Here is a 15,930-nt window from a genome sequence, read left to right as displayed (position 1 = left end):
TTCTTGAAGCTAAGTGGTAAGTCCACAATTTCCTCAACTTTCATATATGTTTGAAATTTCTCATAATAAAAAGTTTAAAAATATATATTTAGGAAGTCCCAAGGTGCACACAAAATCCTGTACATGAATGTTCACAGCAGCATTATTCATTATATCTAAAAAAGGAGAGACAATCCAAACATCCATCAACTGATGGAACAGGAAACATGGCGGACTCATGTAATAAAACAGTATTTAATCAGAAAAAGAAAGGGAGTTCTAATCAATCCCACAACATGGATGGCTCTTGACGATATTATGCCAAGTGAAAGCAGCCAGACACAAAAGGCCACGTACTGTATCATTATACATGAAATGTCCAGAAGAGGCAAATCCATGGAGACAAAAAGTAAATTAGTAGTTGCCAGGGTCTGGAGCACGAGGAATGGGGAGTCTGATCATGCAAATGGGGTTTCTTTCAGGATGATGAAAACGTTAGTGGTGCACATGCTAAAAACCACTGAATTGTACATTTTAGGAGGGAGAACTTTATGGCATGTGAATTACATCTCAATAAGCCATTATTAATAGGAAAGGATTATGGCAGAAAAGTAAGTCTGACTAGATCTCTAAGATAAGAGACTTGACATGAATACTGAACCCACAGTATGGATCAAATAGTGATTTAAAAAAATACAGGGAAAAAAAAGAAGCATAGGGAAGTGGTTCATAACTACATAACTACAGAAGAAATAGTCCAAGTTCCGGAGCCAGCAGGATAATGCTTGATACAGGGTTTTTACCTGCTTCTACCTTAGATTTACCATGGGATGTAATCTCTACTCCATACTCAATACATTAACAATCCATCCCCTATACTACCTGAATTGCCAGTTGACTGTTGGAAGCTTTAATGCGGTTATTCATTCACTCATCAAATATTTGAGGATTAAGACGAGGAGTTCGTAAACTATGTTGAGGAACTCTGCTTCCTCTGATAAATTCTGGTGGGCTCCCTGGAGGAGTAGGGTGGGGACAGTGGTCTCTGCTGCAGCAAAGAGGACAGACTTCCTGAAAGGGGTGGGGGTAGGAGTTGATGCCTGAACAACTGTCCCTAGGGAGCCTTCTACACATCGATCATCTGGAAGGAGAAAGTCTAGAATTGCTTGAGATTGCAGGAGGCATATGTTGGTCACAAAAGGAAGTTGATGCTAAATCAAAGTCAGGAATTGTTAACAGCATTAACAATCACGTTCAGATCATCCTGAGGAAGGGGACACAGGGCATGTTGAGGCAATTATAATTCCTCCCATTGATACAAATGTGGACTAATGTCATTTATGACACAAACATCACCGACAAACAATCCATGAGTCTTCAATTAGCATTACGTTTGTTCCAGTGCTAGGCTAAGTTGGTGAGATGCTATTAGGCTCCTTATTAGGAAGAGGGTGGGGTCCTTAGCTACTGAGGGCAGAGCTGCCAAAGGTAGAAGGAAAGGTGCATAATCATAACCGACCCTTACGGAACACTTGGTATGTCTCAGGTACGGTGCTAAGGGTTGGAAATGCGTTAATCCTTTTAATCCTCACTGCTACCCTGTAAGGGAAACATTATTACCTTTTTACAGAGGAGGCAAATGAAGTTTAAGGGGGGACGAAACACTTCCTCAAAGGCATAGAGCAGCAGAGCCATGATCTGAAACCAGTGTCAAACACCTGAAGTTTCATTCTTGTCCCCTCTATTCCGTGACCTCAGGGCAATGTGAAGACCAGAGTTTGTTAAATATAGAGATATCTGTTCTAAAAATGTGACATTCATATGGGAAGGGAAAGTTGAAGTGAGAGTCAACAAGACAAAATGAGTTATGAAAAAGGGAAGTTGAACACGAATATATAATGGGCTTAAGTTCACTGTGACCTAGGTGAGAAAGGAAATCTACAAGTAAATCTGACTTGCATTGCAAAACAAACATACGCTGTGGGATGAAGTAAAAGCAAAAAATCACTGTAATGAGCCAAATAAACAGAGTACATTCCATAAGAATAAAGACATTTATGAACCATTGGTGGGCATGAGTAGGTAAGGGTTCCTGTTGCTGGACAAATGAGAAGTTAGGAAAGAAAATAGGCGAAGTATTGCTTGCGGGCGTATCCATTCTGACTACACCGAATGTTCATTAGGTTGGTGCAATAATTTTGGAATATAATGGTGCAAACTTTTGTTTTTTTTAAGATTTAGCTTCACTTTTATTGAGCCAGGGTGAACTAGAGCAATAAGGCTTTTTCTTTTTTCTTTTCTTTCTTTCTTTCTTTCTTTCTTTCTTTCTTTCTTTCTTTCTTTCTTTCTTTCTTTCTTTCATTTTTTCTAGCATGGAACACCAAACATTTCTTGGAAGGAAAAAGTGGATTTCCATTGGCCACAAGCTGGCAATAATTATAAGGACCAGGAATAATCAAAGGACAGACCTGCCTGATCTGGGGGGAGTTGTGTATATCGTGGTGGGCTCACTATTAACTTGCACGCTGAAATTTACCAGGGGCGAGTTGGTAGCACATCCAAGGAAAAGCCACCCACCCACAGACACACAGGCACTCCCCTTATCCTGGAGATTGGCGTGGACTGCTAGGTTTGCTTCCACCCATTACCTTCCACGTCCCTGATCAACTATTTGTCAGAATGTAACATCAGGTGTTTTATATGAAAAGTGAAAATAAATGTGCAAGATGTAGTCCCAGCCTTCATAAGTTTTCAGTAATGTTTCAGCTGAAACATAATTAATACACACGAAACAGGAAACAACAACAACAAGGTGCATAATTGACCAATGAGCATGTTACAGGCTTTAGGAAAAGGAGAAATTAAGTGGATTATCGTTGTTCAGTGTAGGTTTGACAGGAAAGCTTGCACCTAAAAGAATTTAGATACATGTGGGCTAAAGTGTATCCATCAGTTCCTATTGTATCTCTTGGTGCTTCAGTTTCTGTTTAAAAAAATAGAGAGAGAGAGGTAACACTAGTCCTGTCTTACAGTGTAAGGGATAATTGCCAAGATCCTCGGGATGAAGGTGTTAGGATGCAGATACTGAAGGAAGGTTGTCATCATCTTTTTTAAAAAAGATTTTATTTATGTATCTATTTGAGAGAGCGAGAGTAGGGGGAGGAGCAGAGAAGGAGGGAGAGAGAGGGAGAACGAACCCCAGGCAGACTCTGTGCTGAGTGCAGAGCCCAACATGGGGCTTGATCTCAGGACCTTGAGATCAGGACTGGAGTGGAAACCAAGAGTCTGACGCTTAACCAACTGAGCCACCTAGGCGGCCCCAGGACGTCATCATCTTAACCAAATAGAAAAGGCAAGAAAGTCAGGGATAGGCATCAAAACCTGCGCAACTGCCTCCTTTAATGTAACCTGGACTGGTCCAGTAGCACAATATTGAATGTTTCCTGTGTCATGTTTCTCTAGCATTGTCTTGGCCAGAATTTAGTGTGTGTATCTCTTTTCACACATTTCTTATTATTTGGCAAACTTTGGAATCTTCAACAAGAGCAAGTTGTATTGTGCCAGGGTCTGTTTCAAGAGCTTTAGGGACATATCTATACACTTAATCCTCTTGAAACAATTCTGTGTGGTAAGTGCTGTTCTTATCACCCTGTTTTACTGATAAAGAGCCCAAGGCACAGAGAAATAGGTTGCCCAAGGTATCACAGCCACTGAATGCAAGCTGTGGATTTGAATCAACATCCCATGCATTTAATGTCTAAGTTTTAAGGCAACCCCCCAGCACACCATTATGAGGCTTTGCAACTGGTCAGTATTGTGAAAGAAAGAGCCAGCAGAAAGTTCTCCTAGACAGAAGTGCTGCGAGAGATGTTGTGCAGAGGGCGTCCACAGATGGCAATGTCTCTGGTGTTGCAGGGAGGGTAAAGAAGGCACCTTTACCAACCATCTACACGCCTATTAACGATTCAAGACACAGCCTAGCATGGAGGCCATGGCTGGAGAGGATTAGGCAAAAGAGAAACAGAAGACAATGGTGGGAGGAGGGATGTGAAAGGGGGACCTCACGAATGGAAGTGAGCTAAGAGCCTGGAAAGGGTTGGAATGCTCATTGTGTTTCACGGCAATAAAATTTCCTGGCAACAAATTATCTCAGTGTCTCTTTTGTCTGCGCTGAAATGTTAGTGCAAAGAGCATGGTTTTAAAATGGGTGGGCCAGCAGCACAAACTGGGAAAGCTTTGTTTATTTAAACGTCCATGACAACGAGATTTGCCCAGGGCGAGTTTGTGGTCCTTGGCACGTTCACAAAGGCATGTATGGTCAGGATATTTTTCTTCTAGCCACTCTTTATCCACTTGGCAGATGTTAATATTTTAAACACTTTAGGGGCACCTGAGTGGCTCAGTTGGTTGAGCGGCTGACTCCTGGTTTAGGCTGGGGTGGTGATCTCGGGGTCCTGGAATCAAGCCCCCTGTCCCACCCTAAGCCTGGCTCAGTGCAGAGTCTTCTCCCTCCTCCTCTGCTCCTCCCCCTCTGCTCCTCCCCCAGCTTACCCTCTCTATCTCTCTCTCAAATAAATCAACAAAATCTTTTACAAAAAATATTGTAAACTCTCAGGGTAGAAACTGGAAGATGCTAGAGACGCTGGAAGTAAGTGGAGAGGTATGGCTCCTGCCCTCAAGGATCTCACACTCCGATGAGCAGTCAGCCCCATATGTGATCAATGACAATATACCAAGTGTGACAAGAGAGGGTACACAGTGCCTAAAGGGCCCGGGGGGGTTGGGGGGAGAGCCTGGCTATTTAAGAATGCTTCAGGAAGGAAGTGCCATGGCTGACTATTCCAAGAATTGGGAGTCTGCCAGATGAAAGGGGAGAACAAAGAAGGTCAATCCTGGCAGAAGGCAGAGCTGGACCAAAGTATGGAAGTCTGAGAGAGCATAATGAATCCCCGCACTTATAAGAGGATATTCTCCCTCTGCCTGTTGCTGCCGTTGTCTCCAGCTTAAACAGCACACATCTGTGATCTCTCATTTTGGGTTTTATGGGCCAGGAGCCTGAGCCTCCTTTAATTGGCTTCTCTGCTTCGGGGTCTCTGCTAGAACTGCAGTCAGGGTGGGTCTCATTTAAGGGCTTGACCCGGAGAAGGATCCACTTCTAGGCCCGTGTGATTGTTGGCAGGGTCCTATTCCTTGCAGGCTGGTGGACTCAAGGGCCTCAGTTGCTTGCTGACTGTTGGCCAAAGGCCTTCCCGAGTTCCCCGCCCTGTGGGTCTCTCCAGCATGTCAGCCTTCATCAAAGCCAGCAATGGAGAGAGTCTGCTAGCCACTTGAAGTTACAGTCTTGTGTGGTTTAAATGCAGAAGGGACACACATCATCTTGCTGGATTCCATTGGATAGAAACAGATGACTTGGCCAGCCCACACTCTAGGAGAGACTACACAAAGGCATATGTACTAGAAGGTGGGGACTTGGGGGCAGGGGCGTCCTAGAGTCTTCCTGCCCCAGACAGACAGCTCCATGTAGGCTCTAAGATGACATCTGCCAGATTCTCTTCGTTACCCCCATTTTCCTTTTATTCCCACTTAGGGATGGTCAGTAGTAGGTCAGTGGTAGGTGGTGGGAAAGGCAGGAGATTGGTAACTTTTGGCCCATATGCCCTGTCTTGTAAAATACCCTCTCAACTGAAAAATCACAATGGAAAATTCTGGCTGTATCTGCAACATTCTCCTAATTTGCTTTTCTCCCCTCCGTCTTCTCAGTCACTGCAGGGAATGGGTGCACCTCTCTAGTAGCCATGAAACCAAGCCCCTTTCTGGGATGACAAGAGTACCAGATCCCAGTCTCTCATTTCCTGCCAATGGAGAACTTCTCCCTAATCTGATTACTACTGTATTATTAGACTCCATGATCATATTATCCTTTTTAGCATATAGATAGAATTTTTAGTTTTCCTAAATACTTAAAATAATTTTACCCCTTTAAACCCTATTTAAATGCTTTTTCAATGCCTGTTACTCAATATCGGTGAGATTTGTTCACCTCTGGCTCTTTTCAAAGGGCATAGCATTAAGGAGATAATAGATTTTGACAAGTTATTAAGGAAGGGTTAAGTCCACAGACTTCACTGTGATTCCTGGCACAGAGTTTGAGGTGATATATTTATTTTGTAACATGGGCTTTATCATAGAATCCCCCACCAGCCACCACCACCCAAGGACCTTACTATGTGCAGGACTCAGTGACAAAGCATGGCCGGTGAGTTGCCTGAAAGAGATCAGAGGGTATCTTAGGAACAAAGTAGAATTTGTCTCTCTCTGATCACGATAACCAGAAATGGAAAAAGAACACCGAACCAAAAATAGTAGCACCGTTTACTCTGACAGAATAGGAAACTAGCAGCTTCTGCTTGTGAGTTTGAGGATCTCAGGCAAGCAACACCTCTGTGACTCCTTTTACTCATCTGTCAAACAGCAAGGATGATAGAGATGCAAATGTATTTCCCTAAACAGAGTCCAGAATTAGTACAATTTCGAGCCTGATTTGTACTGCTCCAAATTCTACCAAAAGAAAGGCCCGAAATAGCCAAGAAGTCCCCCAGCCAAGTGACAGGCAGAGATTGCCATGGGTTTTAATAAAATTCCGTTGACAGCCAGTATTCTGGAACCACATTTACAATTGTCTGTTAAATAAAAGAAATACAGGATTATTGTATGTGTCATTTAGAATGCAGTTCAACAGAACATTCTCACACAGAAATGAACAATCTTGAAGAACAATCTTTAGATGCTATGTGGGAAGGTAGAAAAATCACATGCTTTTGAGTCCAAAAATATGGTTCCTAATCTCCGCTTGGCTCGTGTGTGACTCTCATACCCACTACAGCTGAAGTCATTAGTTCTTGAACTTTGCACCCAGGTACCCCTACCTGCAAAAGGGAGAAAACAAGTCCCTTGCCCAGGAATTTGAGGAAGAGCCACCTCTTGTAATCATAACATCCCATTTAAAATACTCTGATTAGCCTTAAAAACCTATTTAAACTTTGTGTTCTAATCACTTTTTAATACTTTCTTGGATTTTAAATAAAAATGTTCTAAATTAATTACTATCATGTAAAATTTACCTTCCAGAAACTGTGTCATGCTTATCCCTTGGCCTTGAGTAGCCCCCCCCCCCACATTGCCATATATCTTGGGGAGGGAGGAGCAGGGAGGAACATATTCCCTGATTTTAGTTCTGGCCAAAGTGATTGTACAAATGAGAGAGTTGGTATCACTGTAAACTCATGATTCTCAGCTTCAAGTGGGCATCCAACTCAGCCCAAATGTCCAATGACAAATCCATCCTGGCCCCACTGTCAAGGTCTGACCCTCCCTCTATAACCGTCCTTCTGAGCAAATGATCCTTTCTCACTCAAAAAAGGAAAGTGAGTCCATCAGAGAGGAACTTTCTTGTGTTCCCTCTATACAATCCTCCCAGCTCCCCATATCTATCTCACTCTCTCCTTCCTCCTTCTTGTTATCACATACAAAGTGTCTGTCCTCTTATTAAAATGGTGTGGACCCTACTTCCTGTTGCCTTCTCAGGGACCATACTCAAGGTGATCTCCCTAATCTTCTGCATCCTTAACCTCCCCATCTTGAACGTGTTCTTCCCACTGGTACTGCAGGGAAGAAAAAATTCTTCCTCTACCCTTTAAAGTCTTCCAGTTGGACTAAGAATTTGATTTACCTGAGACAGGTTAACAGCAAAAAAATCAAATTTTTGCTACATACGTATGGAGGCCCAGTATTGAAATTGAGACCTAAAGAAATGTCAAAGGCCAGCAGTTGCTATATCTTTTAGACAAAGAAGATAAATTTGTAAGGAATTGACAAGATAAAGGAAACATGTTTAGGAGCTTTGTTTAATAAGGAATTCTAAACAGAATTTGAGTTTAGGTAGTAGACTAGGAAAAAAGTAACAAGGCTTGTTTCTACAGCTTTCTCTGCTTTAAAGTTCCCAGCTCTGGTGGTAAGGATGTCTTTTTACTTTTTAGTACAGGGAGGGTATCATATGGGAGATTTATTTCCTGTTTTCAAGGGGACAGAGAAGGTATCATATGGGAGATCTATTTCCTGTTTTCAAGGGGACAGAGAAGGGTCTGAGTGTCCTTCTTGCATCACTATGCCTTAATTAAGCTTTATTTGAAATGATAAATATGCCAAAGTGACACATTTAAGGGCGGCCTGCCCTTGGCCCCTACAGTATCAAATACATTTCATCTAAAAAAAATCAGTAAAAACAAACAACCGTCCCTTGATCCCATCTCCTGTGTCAGCCAACTATTCTCTCCATATCTCCCTTCATCTCCAAAGTTGTTCAGAGCTGTCCCCTCATAGAGACCCCCATTTCCTCACCTCTCCCTTACTTTTAAGGTTACTTTTGGGGCACCTGAGTGGCTCAGTCAGTTAAGTATCTGACTTTGGCTCAGGTCATGATCTCAGGGTCCTGGGATCAAGTCCCCGCATGGGGGGGGGTGTCCCTGCTCAGTGGGGAGTCTGCTTGTCCCTCTCCCTCTGCCCCACCCCCCACACATGCTTTCTCCTTCTCTCCCTCTCAGCTAAATTAATAAAATCTTTAAAAAAAGAGTATTTTTACATTTTTAATTAAAATAATACCTGTACATAGGTTTAAAAATTCAAATATTAGCAAATGTATTAAGAACATAATCTTTGGCACTGCTCTCTATACCCAAGACTGCTGAGAAAGGGCAAATATTTTCCATTCTTTTTGCTTTTTCTTTGGATATTGAAATTCATATTTCTAAATAATATTCTCAAACTTTGTCAAACTGGACCCAACACAGAATCTTCTGCACGCTGAATATTTGGCTCAATGTTACATGTGTGAGAGATACCCATGTAGCTCAACCACTTTCATTCTGGCTGTGATGTGTAACATTCTGTTCAATAAATATACCACAAGTTTATATACCATTTCTTTTGAGATTGGTCATCTGAACTGTTTCTGGGTTTTTACTCTTATAGACAGCGTTACCATGCACATTCTTACACACATCCCTGGGTGTGTGGGCAAGATTTTCTCCACATTCCTAAATATGGAACAGGAGGATCATGGGATATGCAACTTAGTTTTTTATATTCCCTATGAAGCCGAGTTCTTAATATTCAATGAACATTAAAGTAGTCAAATTTATAAGTTGTACCTTTTATGATTTGTGCTTTTTTTGTGTATTGTTCCAGAAGTTGTTTCTTATTCTTAAATCATAAAAATGCTTTTCCACATTCTGTTCTCAAAGTTTTTAGTTTCCTCTTTCACATTTAAGTCCCTAAACCATCTATGATTCATTCTGGAGTATTGTGTGCATTGTGTGCCCATTTCTTCTTCAGATATTCTGATCTGGCTTCCATTTCCATCACTTAACTGACAAGCATTCTAGGGAAGATAACTAATGGCTTCCTTATTGCTTGATCCAATTCTCTCCATGTCTTATCTTACTTCGTGATCACTCAGTAGCGTTTGACCCAGTGGATTACTCCCTCCTTGAAAGATCCTCTTGTCTTGGCTTCCATAATACCACATTCTCCTCATTTTTCTCGAATGTATCTGGCAGCTCCTGCACAATCACTTTTGCATGCATCCATTTCCTTCCTGACCTCTACATGTTGGCATCCTCCCAGGACCGGTTCCTGGCCTTTGTCTCTTTCTTTTTTTCTTTTTTTGAAACATATTTCTGTAAGATTCTAGGACAAAAATGTGAACTATTCTTAACAGAAATAGTAACTGTAAGATGGGAAGGCAGCAGAGGCCTTTAGACCCTGCAGCAACACAAATGACAAAGTCTTGATAACGGCCCAAGAGAAGAGAAAGAAAAACAAGTTCTAAGAATGCACACGATATTTCACAAGGAGTCCTAGAAAAAAGATGGAGCGTTATTCATTGGAATTTTCCCCCATTGTTCTCACTCATTAAAACTGGCCCTGTTTTGTCTCCCTCTCAGACTGTTTGAATTGTAGATTCTGATGTCCTTTGAACTTTGTTCTTTGATAAAAGTTGGGCAAAAAACACATGCCACACACAACTGTGGACCTGAGATGTGAGACTTGTGATAGTTCTGGAGGGAGTTTCCTACCCGACGCCGAAAAGGGAAGACAACTGTTCAAACTGACTAGGGGGCAAAACATTTCCATGGTTAGTCATTAATATTTACCAAGAGGCATCAATGAACTGCAAGTTTCTTAGAGTCAAGGAATATTTCCCATTCCCATCAGGCTGACGGGGCTGAAGGACACGGATCCCAGGATTGGTGTCCATCAGGACACTTTACTGACATGGTTTCTGGAAAAAAAGACAGTTTTTCTAAATGTTTGTCCTCAAACGATAGGGCTTTTGACTAGGTTAAAAGTAAACATACCACAAATTAGGGAGAATATGGTGAAGTTTTGTTTTCTTCACTCTAGATTTCCCTCTCTGACTTTTTTCTTCCTTCTTGCAAATGTCAAACTATAAATCTAGGCATTTATGATTCAGAGTTCTCTTTGATTTGAACACTTTTATAAAGGGGATAGTTTTTTAAAATTTAAATGCAATTAATTAACATTTAATGTAGTATTTCAGAGCTAGAGGTCAGTGATTCATCAGTCTTATATAACACCCAGTTCTCGTTACATCACATGCCCTCCTTAATGTCCATCCCCCAGTTACCCTATCCCCCCTCCACTCCCCTCCGGCAACCCTCCAGCAACCCTTAGTTTGTTTCTTATGATTAAGAGTCTCTTATGGTTTATCTCCCTCTCCGATTTTGTCTTGTTCTATTTTTTCCCTCTCTTCCCCTATGATCCCCTGTTTTGTTTCTTAAATTCCACATATCAGTGAGATCATATGATAATTGTCTTCCTCTGATTGACTTATTTCGCTTAGCATAATACCCTCTAGTTCCATCCACGTTGTTGCAAATGGCAAGCTTTCATTTTTTTGATGGTTGAGTAGTATTCCATTGTATATACCACATTTTCTTTTTTTTTTTTTTTAAGATTTTATTTATTTATTTGACAGAGACAGAGACAGCCAGTGAGAGAGGGAACACAAGCAGGGGGAGTGGGAGAGGAAGAAGCAGGCTCACAGCAGAGGAGCCCGATGTGGGGCTCGACCTCATAACGCGGGATCACGCCCTGAGCCGAAGACAGACGCTTAACCGCTGTGCCACCCAGGCGCCCCGACACATTTTCTTTATCCATTCATCTGTCAGTGGACATCGGGTCTCTTTCCATAGTTTGGCTATTGTGGACATTGCTGCTATAAACATTGGGGTGCAGGTGCCCCTTCCCATCACTACATTTGTATATTTGGGGTAAATACTCAATGGTGCAATTGCTGGGTCATAGGGTAGCTCTATTTTTAACATTTTGAGGAACCTCCATACTGTTTTCCAGAGTGGCTGCACCAGCTTGCATTCCCACCCACAGTGTAAGAGGGTTCCCCTTTCTCTGCATCCTTGCCAACACCTGTTGTTTCTGACTTGTTAATTTCAGCCATTCTGACTGGTGTGAGGTGGTATCTCATTGTGGCTTTGATTTGTATTTCCCTGATGCCGAGTGATGTTGAGCACTTTTTCATGTGTTTGTCGGCCATTTGTATGTCTTCTTTGGAGAAATGTCTGTTCATGACTTCTGCCCATTTCTTGACTGGATTATTTGTTCTTTGGGTGTTGAGTTTGATAAGTTCTTTATAGATTTTGGATACTAGCCCTTGATCTGATAAGACATTTGCAAATATCTTCTCCCATTTTGTTGGTTGTCTTTTGGTTTTGTGGACAGTTTCCTTTGCTGTGCAAAAGTTTTTTATCTTGATGACGTCCTGAGAGTTCATTTTTGCCTTTGTTTCCCTTGCCTTTGTCTCTTTCTATCCTGTTTTTCTATGTGGTCTCATCTATTCTTGGGGTTTTATGCTAATAATCCCTAAATTGAATCCCTAGTCTACACCTTCCTCCTGAGCTCCAGCCTTATATCCCCATTTGGATATCTCCCTGACGTTCCAAATTATCATGCCTAAAATTGAACATTTGGTCTTCTGTTCCTCATCCTGCCTTCCCTAATTCAATAAATGTCACCTATCTACCCTGTCATATGCCAACGCTCTAGGGGATCATTATTGATCCCTCCGGGGGCAGGGGGTGGATGTCTGACATCCAAGACAGCAACAGCTTTTACTGAGTCTCACTCAGAATACATCTGGAATCTATTTACTTCTCTCCATTATCACTATTACACATTCATTGTTTGTCACCTGATGACTATAATGGCCCCTTAATAATTCTCTCTGCTCTAACTCTCATTCTTTTCATTTTTTTCCTCCAAATAGAAGCCAGACTAATCTTACAAAATTGTAATTGCATCCATGTCAATCCTTTGTACAATACCTTTCAACACTTATTCCTTTAGGATGAAATCCCAAACCCTGGACATGGCCTACCAGGTACTTGGCATGAAAGGGCCCCAGCCTCTTTCTATAACCCAATATACCCTAGAGTCAGCCTGGAATACGCTTCTCCGGGTTTTTTGTTTGTTTGTTTCTTCCCTGGAACCTCAGGTTAAGTGTCAATTTAGGACATCTCCTCCCATTATATGATTTCCCACAAACTTATACTTTCCTTTATATCATCTAATACAGTTCGTGATTAGAGGTTTGCTTGAGCATCAACTCATTATCTGTATCCCCACCAGACCCTGAGTTCCTGGGAGCAGGGATCATGTCTGTATTATTATTGTTGGTGTTATTATTTCCCGCAGTACAGCCCAGGCCAACTACAGTGCTTGCCTTTATTAGGAACTCAATAAGCCTGTGTTAAATGCTGAGGCACATGGAGGAGATTATCATCCTCCTAGAAACAGGATCAGAGCCCAGAGATCCTGAGTCACATCTACAGGGAACCTCACTGAGAAGGCTGCATAGTCTTGTGGGGTTCCCAGTAGATATGACTCAGGATCTCTGGGCTCTGATCCTGTTTCTAGGAGGATGATGTTGGGGGATTCACTCTTCATGTCTCTGGGACTCATTTTCATTACCTGGAAGCTTCCCCGCTCTTGTCCATTACAACAGTCCCTCCCCACCCCATGACTCCCATCACAATCCCTTTTAAGGCTACAATTTCCTTCTAAGGGGGAAGGTAGCAGAGGGGAATGAAAGTTCTCCCCACAAAGCCTGCCCAACTATACAGGCTGCAAAGGTTGATTATTATTTTTGCTTTGGCAGAAATGTCATTAGTCTATCAGTACTTAATTGTATCAGAGACCATGAGTAGCACATAATCCACCCACCTAAGGTCATTCGTATAGATGATTTGAACACAGTAAAGGCAGCCGACTACTCTTCCAGCATGGCTGTGGTGTTATTGCCCCCTGGTGGTGATGTTAATTACACAGCCCTGCATGTTTGAAGACACTGCTGTTCAAGAGAGGTCCACAGTTTTTCTGGACATGGTGGCATTGACTCCTCTCCAAGTTAAACTCGAGACAAAAGCATCAGAGTATGTTCTGGATAAAAACCTCTCTGTTGACTCCACCTGCACCTCTTCTTTGAGGGCTACCAATCTACTCCTTTTGCTCCCCTTCACCAAGAAGACATTTTGTCCTCTCTTAGGGAGACAACCACGAGAGCCGTGAAGCCATTTGGTCTCAAAGAACAATTGGTTGGGGGCCCCCATTTTAGAGAACATTTGTGCAATATTCAGTCTGATAGAAGCTAGCTTTTCCATGGGACTTAGACATTCAGGAACAAAAATTTTTCAAATGTATAAAACAATAGCACTGCCAACAATCAGATATGAAGTTACATGTATTAACTGCATATGATAATTACATGCTAAGGCAATGTCACCTGTATACGCTTCCCTGTCTCCACGCATTTTCACTCTCCAAATCAGAAACTTACTCATGAAACACCATTCAAGAGCTCACAACTATACAGCCTTGTTCTAACCTTTAAGACAAAGTAGGGGAGAGGTATGTATGGGGAACAATGTTTCTAATTGATAGAAAGTGCTTTGGCAGAATTGAAGTGTGTGTGTGTGTGTGTGTGTGTGTGTGTGTGTGTACACGCTAGTCTTTGCTGTATGTTTTTTCCAACAGAGAGAGCATTTCCCAAAAGCTGAAGATGACTGCATTTATCTTTAATGGAAACAATTCAAGAAGAAATGACAAGCTGTTCAAAAAGCAAACTAGCAGTAGAAACACAGACTCTCCTGATATCTGCCTTCCCATTTTTTTCTCCATCGCACTGGATTTAGAATCAGACAGCTCTGGGTCTGAATCTCAACCGCTGCCTTCCTCGCCGTGTGGCTTACGGCAAGTTACTCAAGACATCTACACTTCAGAATCTTCTCTTTATCTACAGGACGGGGATAATAATACCTACCTCCTATGCGTGTTGCGAAGATCTAATGTGATATTTTATGTAAAATACTGTGCAACATGTCAGGCTTAAGCATTCAAGAAATGATAGCTGTTATTGTTACTCTAATTATTCTTAAGGTTATTCAAAACCTTCTGCGTGGTCTTGAGGAAGAAAAATAATAGAAAGTCAATCAAAACTAATTATTTGCATCCGGGAACAGTATTCAGTCACTCACAAGAGATTAGGAGTAACAGATAATATCCTTTCCTATGCTTATTCCCTTGTCTCTCCGTGGGGCGGTCGAACTCTAAGATGGCCCCTAAAATCCCAGGACCCTGGCAGATAATCCCCATATAATCCCTCCTCCTTGATTGTGGTGGGCCCTGTGATGGGGTGTCGCAGTCATGATTGGGTTACATAATATGGCAAAGGTGAAGTCATTTGCAGATATAATGAAGGTTCCACATTAGTTGATTTTTGAGTTAATCAGAAGGGAGATTGTCCTGGGTGGGCCTGACCAAATCAGGTGAGCCCTTTAAAAGAGGGTCTATAGGTCAGAGATAGAAGAAGCAGCAGACACTCTCCTGAAATGAGTTCCACAGCTGCCAGGAAATGAATTCTGCCAGTAACCACATGAGCTTGGAAGAGGATCCTGAGTTCCAAGTGCGACCCAGCCAAACCTTGTTTGCACTTGGGGATCCTTAACAGAAGACCTAGCTAAGCCATGCACGGACTTCTGAACTATCGAGACTGTGAGATATTCAGTGTGTGTTGTTTAAAACCACTGAATTTGTGGAGATTTGTTACAGAGCTATGGCAAACTAATACACTTCCAATTACTATTACTAGTAATTACTATTACTGATTACTCGCCCAAAATACTATCATGATACTCACCGGTATTTTAATTTCCGAAAGAACTGGGAAAAGAAACCAGATGTCAAGACTCTTTCTTTCAGTTCTTCGGTTGCTTCTTTGACTCAGGGATTATTTAGAAGAATGTTATTTGGTTTCCAAATATCTGGGGACTTATCCAGAGAACATGTTATTGGTTTTACCCATATGCTCCCACTATATTTCCATTCCTCCCCTCCTGACCTTTGTACTATAATTGCTGTCATATGTGGAACTTTTACATACATTATAAACCCCACACTGCATTGTTTTCATTTTTGTTTGAACAATCAATGATCTCTTTAAAAGATTTAAATAGTGATAAAATCTCATCTACTTATGCATAATAGTTACCATTTTCAGTGCTTTTCATTGTTTTGTGTAGATTCATATTTCCATTGGGTATCATTTTCCTTCTTCCTGCAGGACTTCCTGTAAGATTTCTTTTTTTTTTTTTTAAAGATTTTATTTATTTATTCGACAGAGATAGAGACAGCCAGCAAGAGAGGGAACACAAGCAGAGGGAGTGGGAGAGGAAGAAGCAGGCTCATAGCGGAGGAGCCTGATGTGGGGCTCGATCCCATAATGCCAGGATCACGCCCTGAGCCGGAGGCAGACGCTTAACTGCCGTGCCACCCAGGTGCCCCATGTAACATTTCTATATA

At 41.8% G+C, this 15,930-nt stretch overlaps 1 long non-coding RNA gene across 1 annotated transcript; it reads right to left on the bottom strand.

The window, feature by feature from the left end:
- Positions 1-6,354: 6,354 nt before the first annotated feature.
- LOC117802277 lies at positions 6,355-15,693 on the bottom strand. Its single transcript, XR_004625369.1, has 3 exons — positions 15,269-15,693; positions 10,191-10,318; positions 6,355-6,659 (listed from the first exon to the last, which is right to left on the bottom strand). It is a non-coding gene; the product is annotated as an uncharacterized LOC117802277 (long non-coding RNA).
- Positions 15,694-15,930: the final 237 nt, after the last annotated feature.

This window comes from Ailuropoda melanoleuca, chromosome 5, assembly GCF_002007445.2.
Source record: "Ailuropoda melanoleuca isolate Jingjing chromosome 5, ASM200744v2, whole genome shotgun sequence".
Taxonomy (NCBI): domain Eukaryota; kingdom Metazoa; phylum Chordata; class Mammalia; order Carnivora; family Ursidae; genus Ailuropoda; species Ailuropoda melanoleuca.
Note: the sequence above shows the minus strand (reverse complement) of the source record. Positions and strands in the feature narration are given on the sequence as shown.